Here is a 12195-nt window from a genome sequence, read left to right as displayed (position 1 = left end):
GGTACAACTCGATGCGCTTGATCGGAGGGTCTACCATGGTTGGGCACAAGATAGCCAGTTCGTTCGATCGCTTCGTGTAAGCTTCTATCTCTGACCCCGTCATCTTCAAGTGATAAAACTCATCTTCCAGCTTGTGAATGTCGTCACGCGTGCAGTATTCTCGCTTGATGAGTTCTTTAAAATCGTTCCATGGGGTGGCGTTAGCAGCTGCCAACCCGAGAATCTGAACTTGCGCGTTCCACCAGGTTAGCGCAATTCCTTCCAAAGTACCGGTGGCGTATTTGACCCTGCGAGCCTCAGGGCATTCGCACATTTCAAACACTGACTCTAGCTTCTCAAACCAATGGAGGAGTCCCACTGCCCCCTCGGTGCCACTGAAAGTACTTGGACGACAGTCCATGAAGTTCTTGAAAGTGCAGACAGGTTGCTGCGCGTGTTGACCTATTGTGTACGAATAGGACAAAGTTAAATACGAGGGTTAATGTAGGATCTAAAGATCCTAGTGTGAGTCTATACTGCAGGGTATACTACCTGCTTGAGCAGCTGCAAGTGCCGCAGCAACTTGAGCTTGAACGAGAGCCTCTAGCTGGGCTTGAGTCATGTTAATTCGTCCAGACATGATCTTCATAGCAAATGCAACATGAGTTAGAGGGGTTCGCGAATAGAGCGATGACAGAAGAGTGTAAGCACATAGGGGTTCTGATGTAACGACGTATAGTAAGCAATGTAATCTAGCATACTACGAGCAAAGTTCTAAGCAGTTCTAGCAAGCAGGTAATAAACATAAACCTTATTACCTAGGATGTTGAGTCTTGCACGTGTAGCGAAGCATCGTTGTGGATTGTTGAGAGCACTGTTCTGGTTATAGTCTGGTTTTAATAAAAACGTTTTTCCCATATTAAAACCAAGTTCTCTATAACCAATGGCTCTGATACCAATCTGTCACACCCCCAAAATCCCACACGCGGAGTACCACCGCTTGGAGGCGTGACATGACCAGGATCAAGCCATCAATCATATTAAACATAGCATTTAATAATAAAAGTAGATACTGTAATTCATCACGACATGATTGATGTTCAAAAACCAAACTTTGTTTAAGTAGCGGAAGCATATAAATAAACCCAACATAGTTAATAGTTTGAAATGTCATAATGTTTAGCAATCAATCACTAATCCTTGTCCACAACGACCTGCTCCTTCCTTGTGCAAGCTCCGTAAGTACCTAAGGTCCTGCAAGGCATGCAGCAGAGAGTCAACAACTAGTTGAGCGAGTTCACAGAAAATAAGTTCGTAATAGTAATGAGTATGTTCATCTAGTTGGGGGCTTCCCATGCATGTATGTACTAATGGTGGGGGTTTCCCATTGCCTTGTATATAAATATTACTAGTGGGGGATTCCCACGTTTATCTTTACTAATGGGGGTTTCCCATTATGGTACTTACTAGACTATTTGCAACCATGTGTTCTTCTTAATCCGAGAACAGGAATACGTACAAGGTCACGTAGGATTTACGTGAGTGCCCTTCCCCGAGGACAGTGGTACGCGTGGGGTTTACGTAGGATTTACGTAAGTGTCCTTCCGACCCGGAAGACAGTAGTAGGTATTAGTTTACGTAGGTTTTACGTAAGTGTCCTCCCGACCCGGGAGACAATGGTAGATACTAGTTTACGTAGGTTTTACGTAAGTGTCCTGACTATCCTGAGGACGATGGTCTATAGTCTAGCAATAGCGTAAGTACGAGTAATCATCCATTTCAAATAATCCAACCCAATTCCCAACCCGGGAATCCCATGCCTTGGCTGTGTGAACTCACCTTGGTTTGCTCGGTATGCTAAGTATGTGCTCAAAGTAAATCAATCACGTCCTAGAGTATGCATGTACACAATCAGTTTGAATTCATACAGCTCACGTATAAGCATAATCAATGATCACCAAGTAGTACACATCACTAATCAACATCACACAAGTCATGCATAGTGTCTAACATCAGTTAGTTAACTCAGTCAACACTTAACATAATTAAATCAGTTTACTGTGCAGGTTATCCAAGTTGGCGAAACAGAATTTGGCGAATCACATACTTGACGAAACACATGTTTGACGAAACACTTGTGTTTCGTCAACTACCCTTTGGCGAAATAGGGGTTCTATTTCGTTAAAGACCTTTGGCGAAACACATTCTGTTTCGCCAAGACTTCCAATTCGTCAAACATTCACATTCGTTAAGCAGCAGTCACGTCAACATGTCAGTTACCGAAAATCATGCAGTCAATTACAGAACTTATCACAGAAACCCTAATCATGGTTAATAGCCGTCATCATCATCATCATCATACAGTAGATCATATAACACAGAAATCATCATCAAATCAATACACGAATTCATTGATACTACTAGGGCCAATACATGCATTCATTTAGCAATCGTTTGAGACCTAACTGGTGGCATCACAACTGTATTTATCAAACCGCAATCATCAGTTGGGTTTAGTCTAGAACATCAAGCCCTATGTATCAACCGATCAATCCGTTCAACAATCTAATCTTAGCATAAAATCCGTAATCTATAAGTCTATAACATAACAACAACAATTTATCAATAAATCATGAGCATAAGTACTACATCAGAAATCAGTTTACAACGATCCCAAACCATCAATCAATACGAGTAGAAAATACTAACCGCGACAAAGGAATGTTAACAAGGTTGAATTGGGACTTCAGGAACACAGGTTTGCCGTCACACACACACACACAGGAGTTCTAGGGTTTTCTGTTTTGCTAAAGTGTGGTGAAAGTGGTTGTTCCGTCTAACATATACGTGTTTTAATGGTCCTGGGCCCTTAATGGGCTTGACGAATCATATGGGCCGGCGAAATAGGCTGTTTCGTTAAGAATGGGTTGACGAAACAGTGCTTCTGTTTCGTTGAGTGGTCCTTGGCGAATCACAAGTTTGATTCGTCGAGATGGTTTGATTGGTGAATAAGTCTAAGTGTTTTATACTACTACTCACATCATGACAGTAATCACATATAGGCACAATACAATACGTTTCATTAACACATAACATGTACAATTACAAGTCAACAAGTCAACTATCAACAGTCAAAGTCAACGTGCATTTAAAGTCGAAAGGTCAGGTCGAGTTGTCACAAAAATTATGACCAATTAACAAGCCAATAGTTGGGTGACGATCCATTAACAACAATATGGGTTGAAGTTGTGACCCATTAACAAGCAAATGGGTCAAGGTTCGACCCGTGTCCATGTTGGTTGATTTATGAACCTGGTAATTTTGATTTTATAGGCACCGAAGTTGAATGCAACACAAGAAAAGAAGGAAGAAGGGGAGGCGTCAAACACAGCCCAAGGCAAAGGTGAAGAAGATGAGAAAACTGAGGGTGCAGCGGTCGCGGCTCCTCGTAGAATGACAAGACGCGACATCTAATTAGCATTATGGTAATTTTTAAATAAAGTTTTTTTTTTTCATATCAGTCTGTAATCGAAGCTGGGTTAATCACTCCCCTGATCCATCTCCTTGAGACTGCTGAATTTGATATAAAGAAAGAAGCTGCATAGGCGATTGCAAATGCCAATTCTGCCGGCACTAGTGAACAGATCAAGTAAGTTCAAGTCATGTCAGGTGTAGTCAGGTCAAGGTCCGTTTCGGTCAAAGGGCAAGTGTAGTCGGGTTTCACAACCCCTCAGTTGGCCAAAATTGATTTTGTCAATTAATTCATCGTTCCTACAACCCCTAAATCCAGATAAGAAATATATACATTGTAATCTATCTCCTTAAAGATGTATCAACAACACTGTAATTTGCTGAATTAGCATTGGTTTAGACCCGATGAACTAATAATGCTTGGAAACTGAAATGATTTTGCACTCCTCTGGTCCAAGTTTTTACTATTTTTTTATTCTCTTAGCAGTGTGTTCTAACTTTGGGTTGTAAGACGATATGTAGAAACGCTACTCGGTTCTCAACCATTTTAATTTTTGACACAAACAAATGTACAATCGTGTCTCATGTGTTGGGAAATGTGTCAAGTCTGTGTGTTTTTGTTATAGTCTGAGTGGAGTTGACCCGAAACGCTTTTTGGAGAAACCGATTGTTTATGCGTTAAAAATAGGATTAACCCTTTCGGTCTCTCATACATTATTCCTTTTCAGCTAACCTTTTTTTTCATTTAACTCGTTTGACCCATTAGTGATAAAACTTGCTAGGAACTCGTTGATAAGAAAATAGGTCAATAATGTGATTTCCAACAAAGATAATATTAACATACCAAACTAGGCCTTGATATAGGAACTAGAAGGCTCTTTCCCAGGGGTAGCAAGTTTCAGTGACCCAAATTGTGTTTTGAAAGCCCTGCCTAGAGACACATCAGGCTCCCAAACCGTATGTGTATTAGCTTATGAGGCTGCCAGTGCCCGCCACAGCCCTTTGATATCATACGTCCAGTAAAAAGAAGCTTTAACCAATGGTGTGGGGACAGATTGATAGACCATTCAGTTGGGTTTTCATTGTTTGGTTCAACCGGTTTTAACGAAGTTTGTAGATTCCTAATTGTCAGTCATCAGACGGGTCAACATTTTAATTGGTTTATTCAGGTTGTATTTTAGCTCAAAATGGACAAAATTAGCTGAAATGGATATGGGTCAAAGTGGTTGAAAGTTTCTAAAAGAGCTTTGAAATGCTTAAGACCTCTACTAAATTGGTTTTTTAGGAAACGGGTCACTTTATTTCCATTACTTTTTGGTTCATTTTATCTTTTCTTGAAACGGTTGTTATATATTGAATCCATGACTAGGTCATCAAAGACACCCGTTGTTGATTTATCAAGGCGAAGTTTTCGGGGACTATATATCAATAGCGGACTGCGTGACGTTGGGTCTGATTATCATACTTATTCTAGGAAAAATCTTTGGGTACTCTATTTTTGCATGTATATTGGAATGCATCTACTGACCTCCTATGAAAATTATGTGCTTTATGTGGTATTAGTTGAACCTCTTAAGGCTCATAATGCTTGAAAACTGAAATGAATATGCACTGGTCTGGTCTGGTCTCAGATTATACTTTGGACAGTGAGACAACATGTTGAAACAAGCCACCTTGGTTCAACCGTTTTAACACAAGTGATCAATCTATGCGTCTAACTTTGTTTCATTATCTTATAATCAAGCCGTGTGTCAAAAAGTTCTATATTTCTATTAATGCTTTTCATTTCTAAGTAAACACATTAAGGAAGCTTTATGCATTAAAAATCGGATTAACCCTTTTCTCATCTCATACATTATTTCTTTTTTAGTTATATTTGTCATGTAATTCATTTGACCTGTTAATGATAAAGCTTAATAGTTTATATGAACCACTGCCCTTTGAAATCACGTGTCCAGCAAAGGAACAAGAAGCTTTGATCATTTGAAGTAACAAAGAATCAGGTAATATGTTGTACACTAATCTATTTTTTAAGGACCGATGGTTATGTTGGTATATTGTAGTACCATTGTTTAAGAGGAGAGAGGGTTGTATTATATAGTTTTTATAACTTTTATTTTACTTTTAGTAAATTTACACAAATGTAGCATTTAAAAAAAAAAAAGCTAACCGGGTTAGCAAGATTATGACCATTTGTATATAAGTATACAAGTGAAAACATCATTTGCAATTTAAAAGTATCTATTAAAAATGAGTGGTTTTAATCAAATTGTTGTACCATACTTTGCATAACTAAACAAATAAAGCATTGCAGCAACATAAAACTCTTACTATAATTATTAATAACTGATTTAACCAATTAAGAAACTTATGGTTTTGTTCATATAGCTTTCTAATAACCTATTATAGTGGCTCTTTTTCAGTTATACGTATATGATTGAACAAACAAATTGAATATGAAATCATTCGGGACACCCGCTGCAACGCGCGGGCATTCCCACTAGTACCATATAAAGGAAATGTGATGTACAAGATGGTAATTTTGCCACGCGTATCAATTTTAAAGCAACATGTACAAGGTGTTTAAAGCCATTTAAACACCTGTTTGTCGATTTGTAGAAGCAACGTTCCTAAATTGCTTTCAATCTGCTGTTCGTCAAACCTAGGTCACTAATTTCAACTTCGTTGCCGGTGCCTAAATTTTGACATAATCACCACAATTCATTAGATTTTGAATTTTTGATTTTTAGGATTTGGCTAATTATATAACTTTTTCCAATACTCAGTCATTTTTGGCATAAAAACTACTAAAATTCATTTTTTTTTAAATTTTTTAATTTATAGATATTTGAAGGTTGTAGAGAAATCAATCCATGGTGTTGATGTTTGTAAGGCGGCAACATGATTTGTTGAAATTGTTTCGTTGTTTCATAAATAGGAGGTTGGAAAGCTATCTACGGACGGAGCACGGGTTCGAAGCAGGTCGCAAGGTCGCACACAGAGCGTATCCAGCAATCGGAAGTAGATACATCCGTGTCAAGAAACTGGGCATGAAGGTAGTGGTTTTGTTCTTGAATTTGTGTTTTACAGTTTGATTTGATATTGTTTGAGGTTTTTTTTAGGGTTTTGAACAATGTACAAACTCTTAGGTTATAGTTTTTTATTGATTAACTGGTTGAGTTTGGGTGTGTGTAGAACCGATGAGGCAGTTGGGGCTGTGCGGCGTGAGAGGAGAGTTTTATCCGGCGTGACCAGAAATGGTGGATTGTGGTTACTATGGGTGAGAAAGCCATGGTCTAGGTATTAACTCTGTCCGAAGATTCGAAAAGTAGATGACTACATGGAAAACCATATCTTATTATGAAGCATCAGGTAAAATTACAACAAAATTTTCTTTGTGTTTTTGTTGGTTTCCATATGGTAAAACCAGTCTCGTTTAGGTAAACGGGGCGTGCTACGCGCGGACCCAAATTCATATTCAATTGTTGTCGGTTATACAATCCATATGGATGCATAACCTTTCAATTTCAGAACACTAACATCTAATGTTTTAGTTGCAGGGAATGAAAAAGTGGTGTTTATGCAGTCTACCTGCATGTTTAATCATCGAGTGGGTTATTGCTACAATTCATGGATTCTGGATAATAACTTAAGTGGCAAGATCCACAGGCCAGACAGCTCGAGCAAAGGGTCATATTTAAGTTCAGAAAATGGTGGAGTCGGTTTGTAATTCATCTTGGTTTCAATTATTTTACCTGATATTATATGCGGTTTATGATTTCTTTTTTCTTTTTTTTTTTTGTTTTAAATTAAGTGCAGGAAATGGTGGAGCGGTGCTGGGTCGATTAAGGCGCACGTGGTTGGTTCCGATGACCCTTGATTCATATATCTGGTCATGGATAGATATGGTGATTGATAGTTGATGTTTCTGTTGAAATGGGCGTTTTTCAGCGAATGGTGAGATAAGTAGGTTCAAAGTGACTATGGTGAGGTTTTCGGGTGACCAACCAACATTTCAGTAAAAAAGATTTAACTCGGGTCAGCAGACGGTCATCAGGAATGTATAAATGTACGCTCAAGTCGTTTAGATAATTTAATGTAATTATCATCAACCTCTGTTCAACGAGGTGCGTTAAGGTTGTACACTGTTGAAGCCGAGAGAAAAAGGAAAGGCTATAGCTGATACGGGCGTTATTCAGGTTAGTTTATCGGGTTTTTATCGTTAATCGGGTCTGGTTAATCAGGTTTCTGAAATTAGTCAAGTTCAGGTTTTTCGGCTTTCAGGTTAAACGGGTCGAAATAATAAGCATGTATTCTTGAAATAACAAGTCAGAATAGGTTTGGCTTGGGCTGACCCGTCAAATTTTCAAAACCGTCACCAGAGAACTCACGCGCTGCCAATACCATGCTAACAAACACTTTCACTGAGCACCACTATGTTCAACACAAGTATATCAATTGTATTGCTTTATTTGTTTTTGAATTCTTAAAATATGTTTATTCGCAGAGTTGATGGTATGCATAAGTTTTCGGGTAGGATAAAGAGGTGCACTAATTGTCACAAATTTATTATGCTTAATTTTGTACATTTTGTTGCATTAAGTTATTATTTGTATGATATAACGTCAAGTCACACTCCACTTTTTTAATTTTTTTTTATCACATACTGAAGCTGCAGCAAAGAGGGCACTAGCGCTTGATGGGTCGGATATGTGAGTGACTCAACTATGTCTTCCACAGAGCATTCCTAAGTGTACATAGTTATTTTTTTTTTCATTGTTATTATTATTGCAGAAAATGGAGTAATAATGACATGGGGATGGGGCGAACACGGTCAGCTTGTTTTAGGAGATGCATGTGATGTGATCACACTTGTCCTCAGGTTTCAGTTCATGCATTAAAGAATGAATACAGTTCTTAAACAGAGACAATCTTAAACCGATGATTTCTCTTTCTTTTGATCGAGTTTCTAGGGGAAATCTCTTATATATCTGTTATCGATTGGATGAGATGTGGGTTTGACTTGAATAAAACTCTATATGTTATTGTTTATGATTGACTTTTATTTATGCCCATGAAGTGTTCGATGAAATGCGCCAATGGTTTAAAAAATCCGTTTAAAAAATAAATTATGTGAACTCGTTGGGCAACGTGAGGCAAAAAATCATAAATACCTGCGGCAACGCGCGGGTCTTCCCACTAGTTAATATATGTTACAAAAAAAGAAAAAAATTAAAAAAATGTTATTAAAAGTAAATATAATAATAAACTATTATAATATATTAAATAAAAGAATAATGAGAAGCTATATATTATTATAAAAATAAAGTTACTATTAATCGTAGTTCATCAACAATATATGTATAATGTATCACGAAAATGTGTCTGGCGCCACGATTGATAATAGCTTTTTAAGCCACCCGGGGCAGTAGCATATTTGCAACTTTTCAATGCGTGGAAAATCATAAAACACCACCGCAACCTCCATTTTTCACGGTAAGATTTTTTTAACGCATGCTATTTTTGACGCGTGATGATTTGAGTATTGTGAGGGAAATTGTTGGGGGGGGGGGGATTGTTGGGTGTGGTGGTGAGTGATGAACATTTCCACTAAAAAAAGGTTGTGAGTGATGGAATAATGGTTGATGACATGGCGGAATTTAATTGGATGTTGTGAGTGATGGAATTTGTACAAGTGATGACCACCCCTACCCCCTTATAGATTAAATTTACTATTTGAATAATGGTTACAGTCATATGAGCTAGGGTAACATTTAATAAGAAAATTGGTTCATCTATTGTGGGTCATTTTGTACACCATTCGGTCGGACCAAAATTAGATTTACGATAGATTAGTGCCTAATATAATTATACTTCATAGTGGATCATTAAGTACAATTAGTGCCTAATAAAATTATAATAAATAAGATTATTTCCATAATGGTGTAGTATTCTGAATAACATGTAACACCCGGCCCCTCTCATCACCAATATTGTCCGCTCTGCCCCCGATGAGTTGCCCATCCAGGAACTCACGGATTTGTTTTCGGTTGCTCCTGTGAAGACTTCCCAAGAGGTCACCCATCCTGGTACTACTTCCACCTGAGCATGCTTAATGGTGGAGTTTTCATGTGTTCCACAGCCAACAAAGACCAAAATGCGTTGGTGATTTAAGAGGCAGGCCATTCCTTAAGAACCGAGGATCTCTCCTGGCCACGACCGATGTGGGATTGCCTAGGGTGTCACAATGGTCCTGTTAATCTTTCGATAGTCAGTATCTGTATTGTTACAATCACCCCCCCCCCTTAGGGATTCATCGTCCTCGATGAGGTTTGCCCCCATCATCCCGAACGGCACAGGAGTGGCTCTGATACCATTTGTAACACCCGGCCCTTCTCATCACCAATATTGTCCGCTCTGCCCCCGATGGGTTACCCATCCAGGAACTCACGGATTTGTTTTTGGTTACCCCTGTGGAGACTTCCTAGGAGGTCACCCATCCTGGTACTACTTCCACCTGAGCACGCTTAACTATGGAGTTTTCATGTGCTGGGCATAGCTAACTAAGCGCAAAACGCGTTGATGATTTAAGAGGCAAGGCATTCCTTAAGAACCGAGGATCTCTCCTGGCCACGGCCGATGTGGGATTGCCTAGGGTGTTACAATGGTCCTGTTAATCTTTCGATAGTCAGTATCCGTATTGTTACATAACATGACTTGGATGATTTGATAATTCAACATACATATTGGGTAATTTCCAACTACAAAATATTGACAAAGACAAAAAAAAGAACCCATAGATGAACGTATTTTTATTATTTTATATCAAAAAGAAAGATAAATTTGAATGAATGCTTGGTGTACTAACAAAATTGATCTAATCAATGGCTAGGGGCCAACACAGTCATCCGCCACGTAGCTACAGATCCATTGTATGAGAAACCGTCTTCGGATCCCATACACATTAAAGACCGCACCATGGGCATCTCGGCGCACTTCCCCTACGTATCCCGACCCATCACCACCCCCGTATTTTCCAATACAGAGGTCCGCTATCTCCACCGGATCAGCAGCGTCACTACTCGCATACCACACATTGACCAATGGATCCGTAGCCATCTCCGCCATCTCATGAGCGATGACACTTATCATCGCGTCAACACCCACCTCACCATTGGGAGATTTCAAGGGTTTCACAGCTCCACGCGCGTAATCTGGAACAGCGAACGGATATGCGCGTAAGCCGGGCACATCCTTTCCGAATTTTCCACCCACGCGTAATGCAAGGTGTACCCATGATGGATGGAAATGTAAAATAATGGAATATTCATGCTGTCACACATAAATCTTGCACTTGAATGTCGTCTGAGGTGAGGACGAGATACAAACCACCCTTGGATTGGGCGGGTAGGGGGTTTTTATTGGCCTTGATGGCGGCTTTTATGACCAGCTGCACCGAAAGGCGGGTAAGCATGCGACCCTGAGACAAGAGACAGTCATTTTTCTCTTGCCCCCGGGTGACCGTCCGAGATATGTTTGAACCCGTCTGGTAGGTGTAAAGTTGAACCACTTTCCACTAGTCGGACACCGATGGTGAGCGGCGGATGGGGGTGGAAAAGGAGTTGATAAACTCTCTTATTATTCTTTTGTGGGCGGGTTTCCATGCCCCGTACCATACAACATGGACGGTAGGGGTGTTCAAAACTATCCGTATCCGAAAATCCGATATCCGAATCCGAAATATCCGAAAAATCGGTTATCTAAAATTTCAGATATCCGAAATTCGGATATCCGAATTTTTCGGATTCGGATAGTGATTTTCAAAATTTTCGGATATTTCGGATATCCGAAATATCCGAAAATTTAATTTTCATTTTTTTCGGATATCCGAATATCCGAAAATATCCGAAGTATCCGAAAATATCCGAAAACTTATATTGGGATATCCGAAACTATCCAAAATATCCGTTTACGAATATGAAAAAATAATAAAAAAATATAACTTAATTAAAAAGTTGGATTTTCGGATATCCGATTCACTATTCGAATCCGTATCCGAAATTCGGATATCTGAAATTTCGGATATGGATTTGGATAATGAAATCTGGTATCCGAAAAATTTGGATATCCGAATTTTCGGATATCCGGTTTTGAACACCCCTAAATTGGACGGTGATGTCGGGGGATATCACTGGACCCATGTGGTAGATGAGTTTTCCATCGCAGTTTAGGTTCTTTTTTGTTACGTTGGGGTTTAAAGCTAGGGTTTTAGAGAGAAGAAAGTGTGAAACTACGAGCAAACAGACAAGGGAAGCCATTTTTTAGGATGAGTGAGTGTGAGAGCATGAGAGGGATAATCTATTCATCTATATATAATACATAGGTGAGATAAATATTAGGTGTGGTCAATGTTGTAAACCAAAGACTAACAATATGAAGAAATATTAGAACAAAAAATATTAGGTGTGCGACACTTGCAGTTGTAGTCTTGGGAAATGGAGTTTTGTGGCAATTAAAGAGGTTGATGGGTTAATAGTAAAAGATGATGGGTATTTTAGGTATTTTACTAGTATAAAGTTAGGTTAAAAGCAATCTGTAGTCAAACATCAAAATTCTTATATCGGATGTTTAAAATTATAATTCGAGTAAATTGCCATTTTAGTCCCTGAGTTTTTGTCCAAGTTGTCATTTTAGTCCAAATAGTTTTTTTTTCTTCTCTGGGTCCCTGATTTTCCTCATTATTTT

The 12195-nt window shown here is 38.9% G+C and overlaps 1 long non-coding RNA gene and 1 pseudogene across 8 annotated transcripts; one reads left to right on the top strand and one right to left on the bottom strand.

The window, feature by feature from the left end:
* The first annotated feature begins 5919 nt into the window (after positions 1-5919).
* Positions 5920-8542, top strand: LOC110884865. 8 transcript variants are annotated; one of them, XR_002561624.2, is made up of 6 exons: positions 5920-6116; positions 6389-6506; positions 6646-6822; positions 7011-7172; positions 7270-8162; positions 8245-8542. It is a non-coding gene; the product is annotated as an uncharacterized LOC110884865 (long non-coding RNA). The 8 variants fall into 8 exon arrangements; XR_002561622.2 differs by having other exon boundaries at positions 7005-7172; XR_002561632.2 differs by lacking the exon at positions 5920-6116 and having other exon boundaries at positions 6126-6506; positions 7011-7163.
* Positions 8543-10325: 1783 nt separating this feature from the next.
* Positions 10326-11768, bottom strand: LOC110881490 (annotated as a pseudogene).
* Positions 11769-12195: the final 427 nt, after the last annotated feature.

This window comes from Helianthus annuus, chromosome 10 (assembly GCF_002127325.2).
Source record: "Helianthus annuus cultivar XRQ/B chromosome 10, HanXRQr2.0-SUNRISE, whole genome shotgun sequence".
NCBI lineage: Eukaryota > Viridiplantae > Streptophyta > Magnoliopsida > Asterales > Asteraceae > Helianthus > Helianthus annuus.
This window is presented reverse-complemented; position numbering and strand designations above follow the sequence as displayed.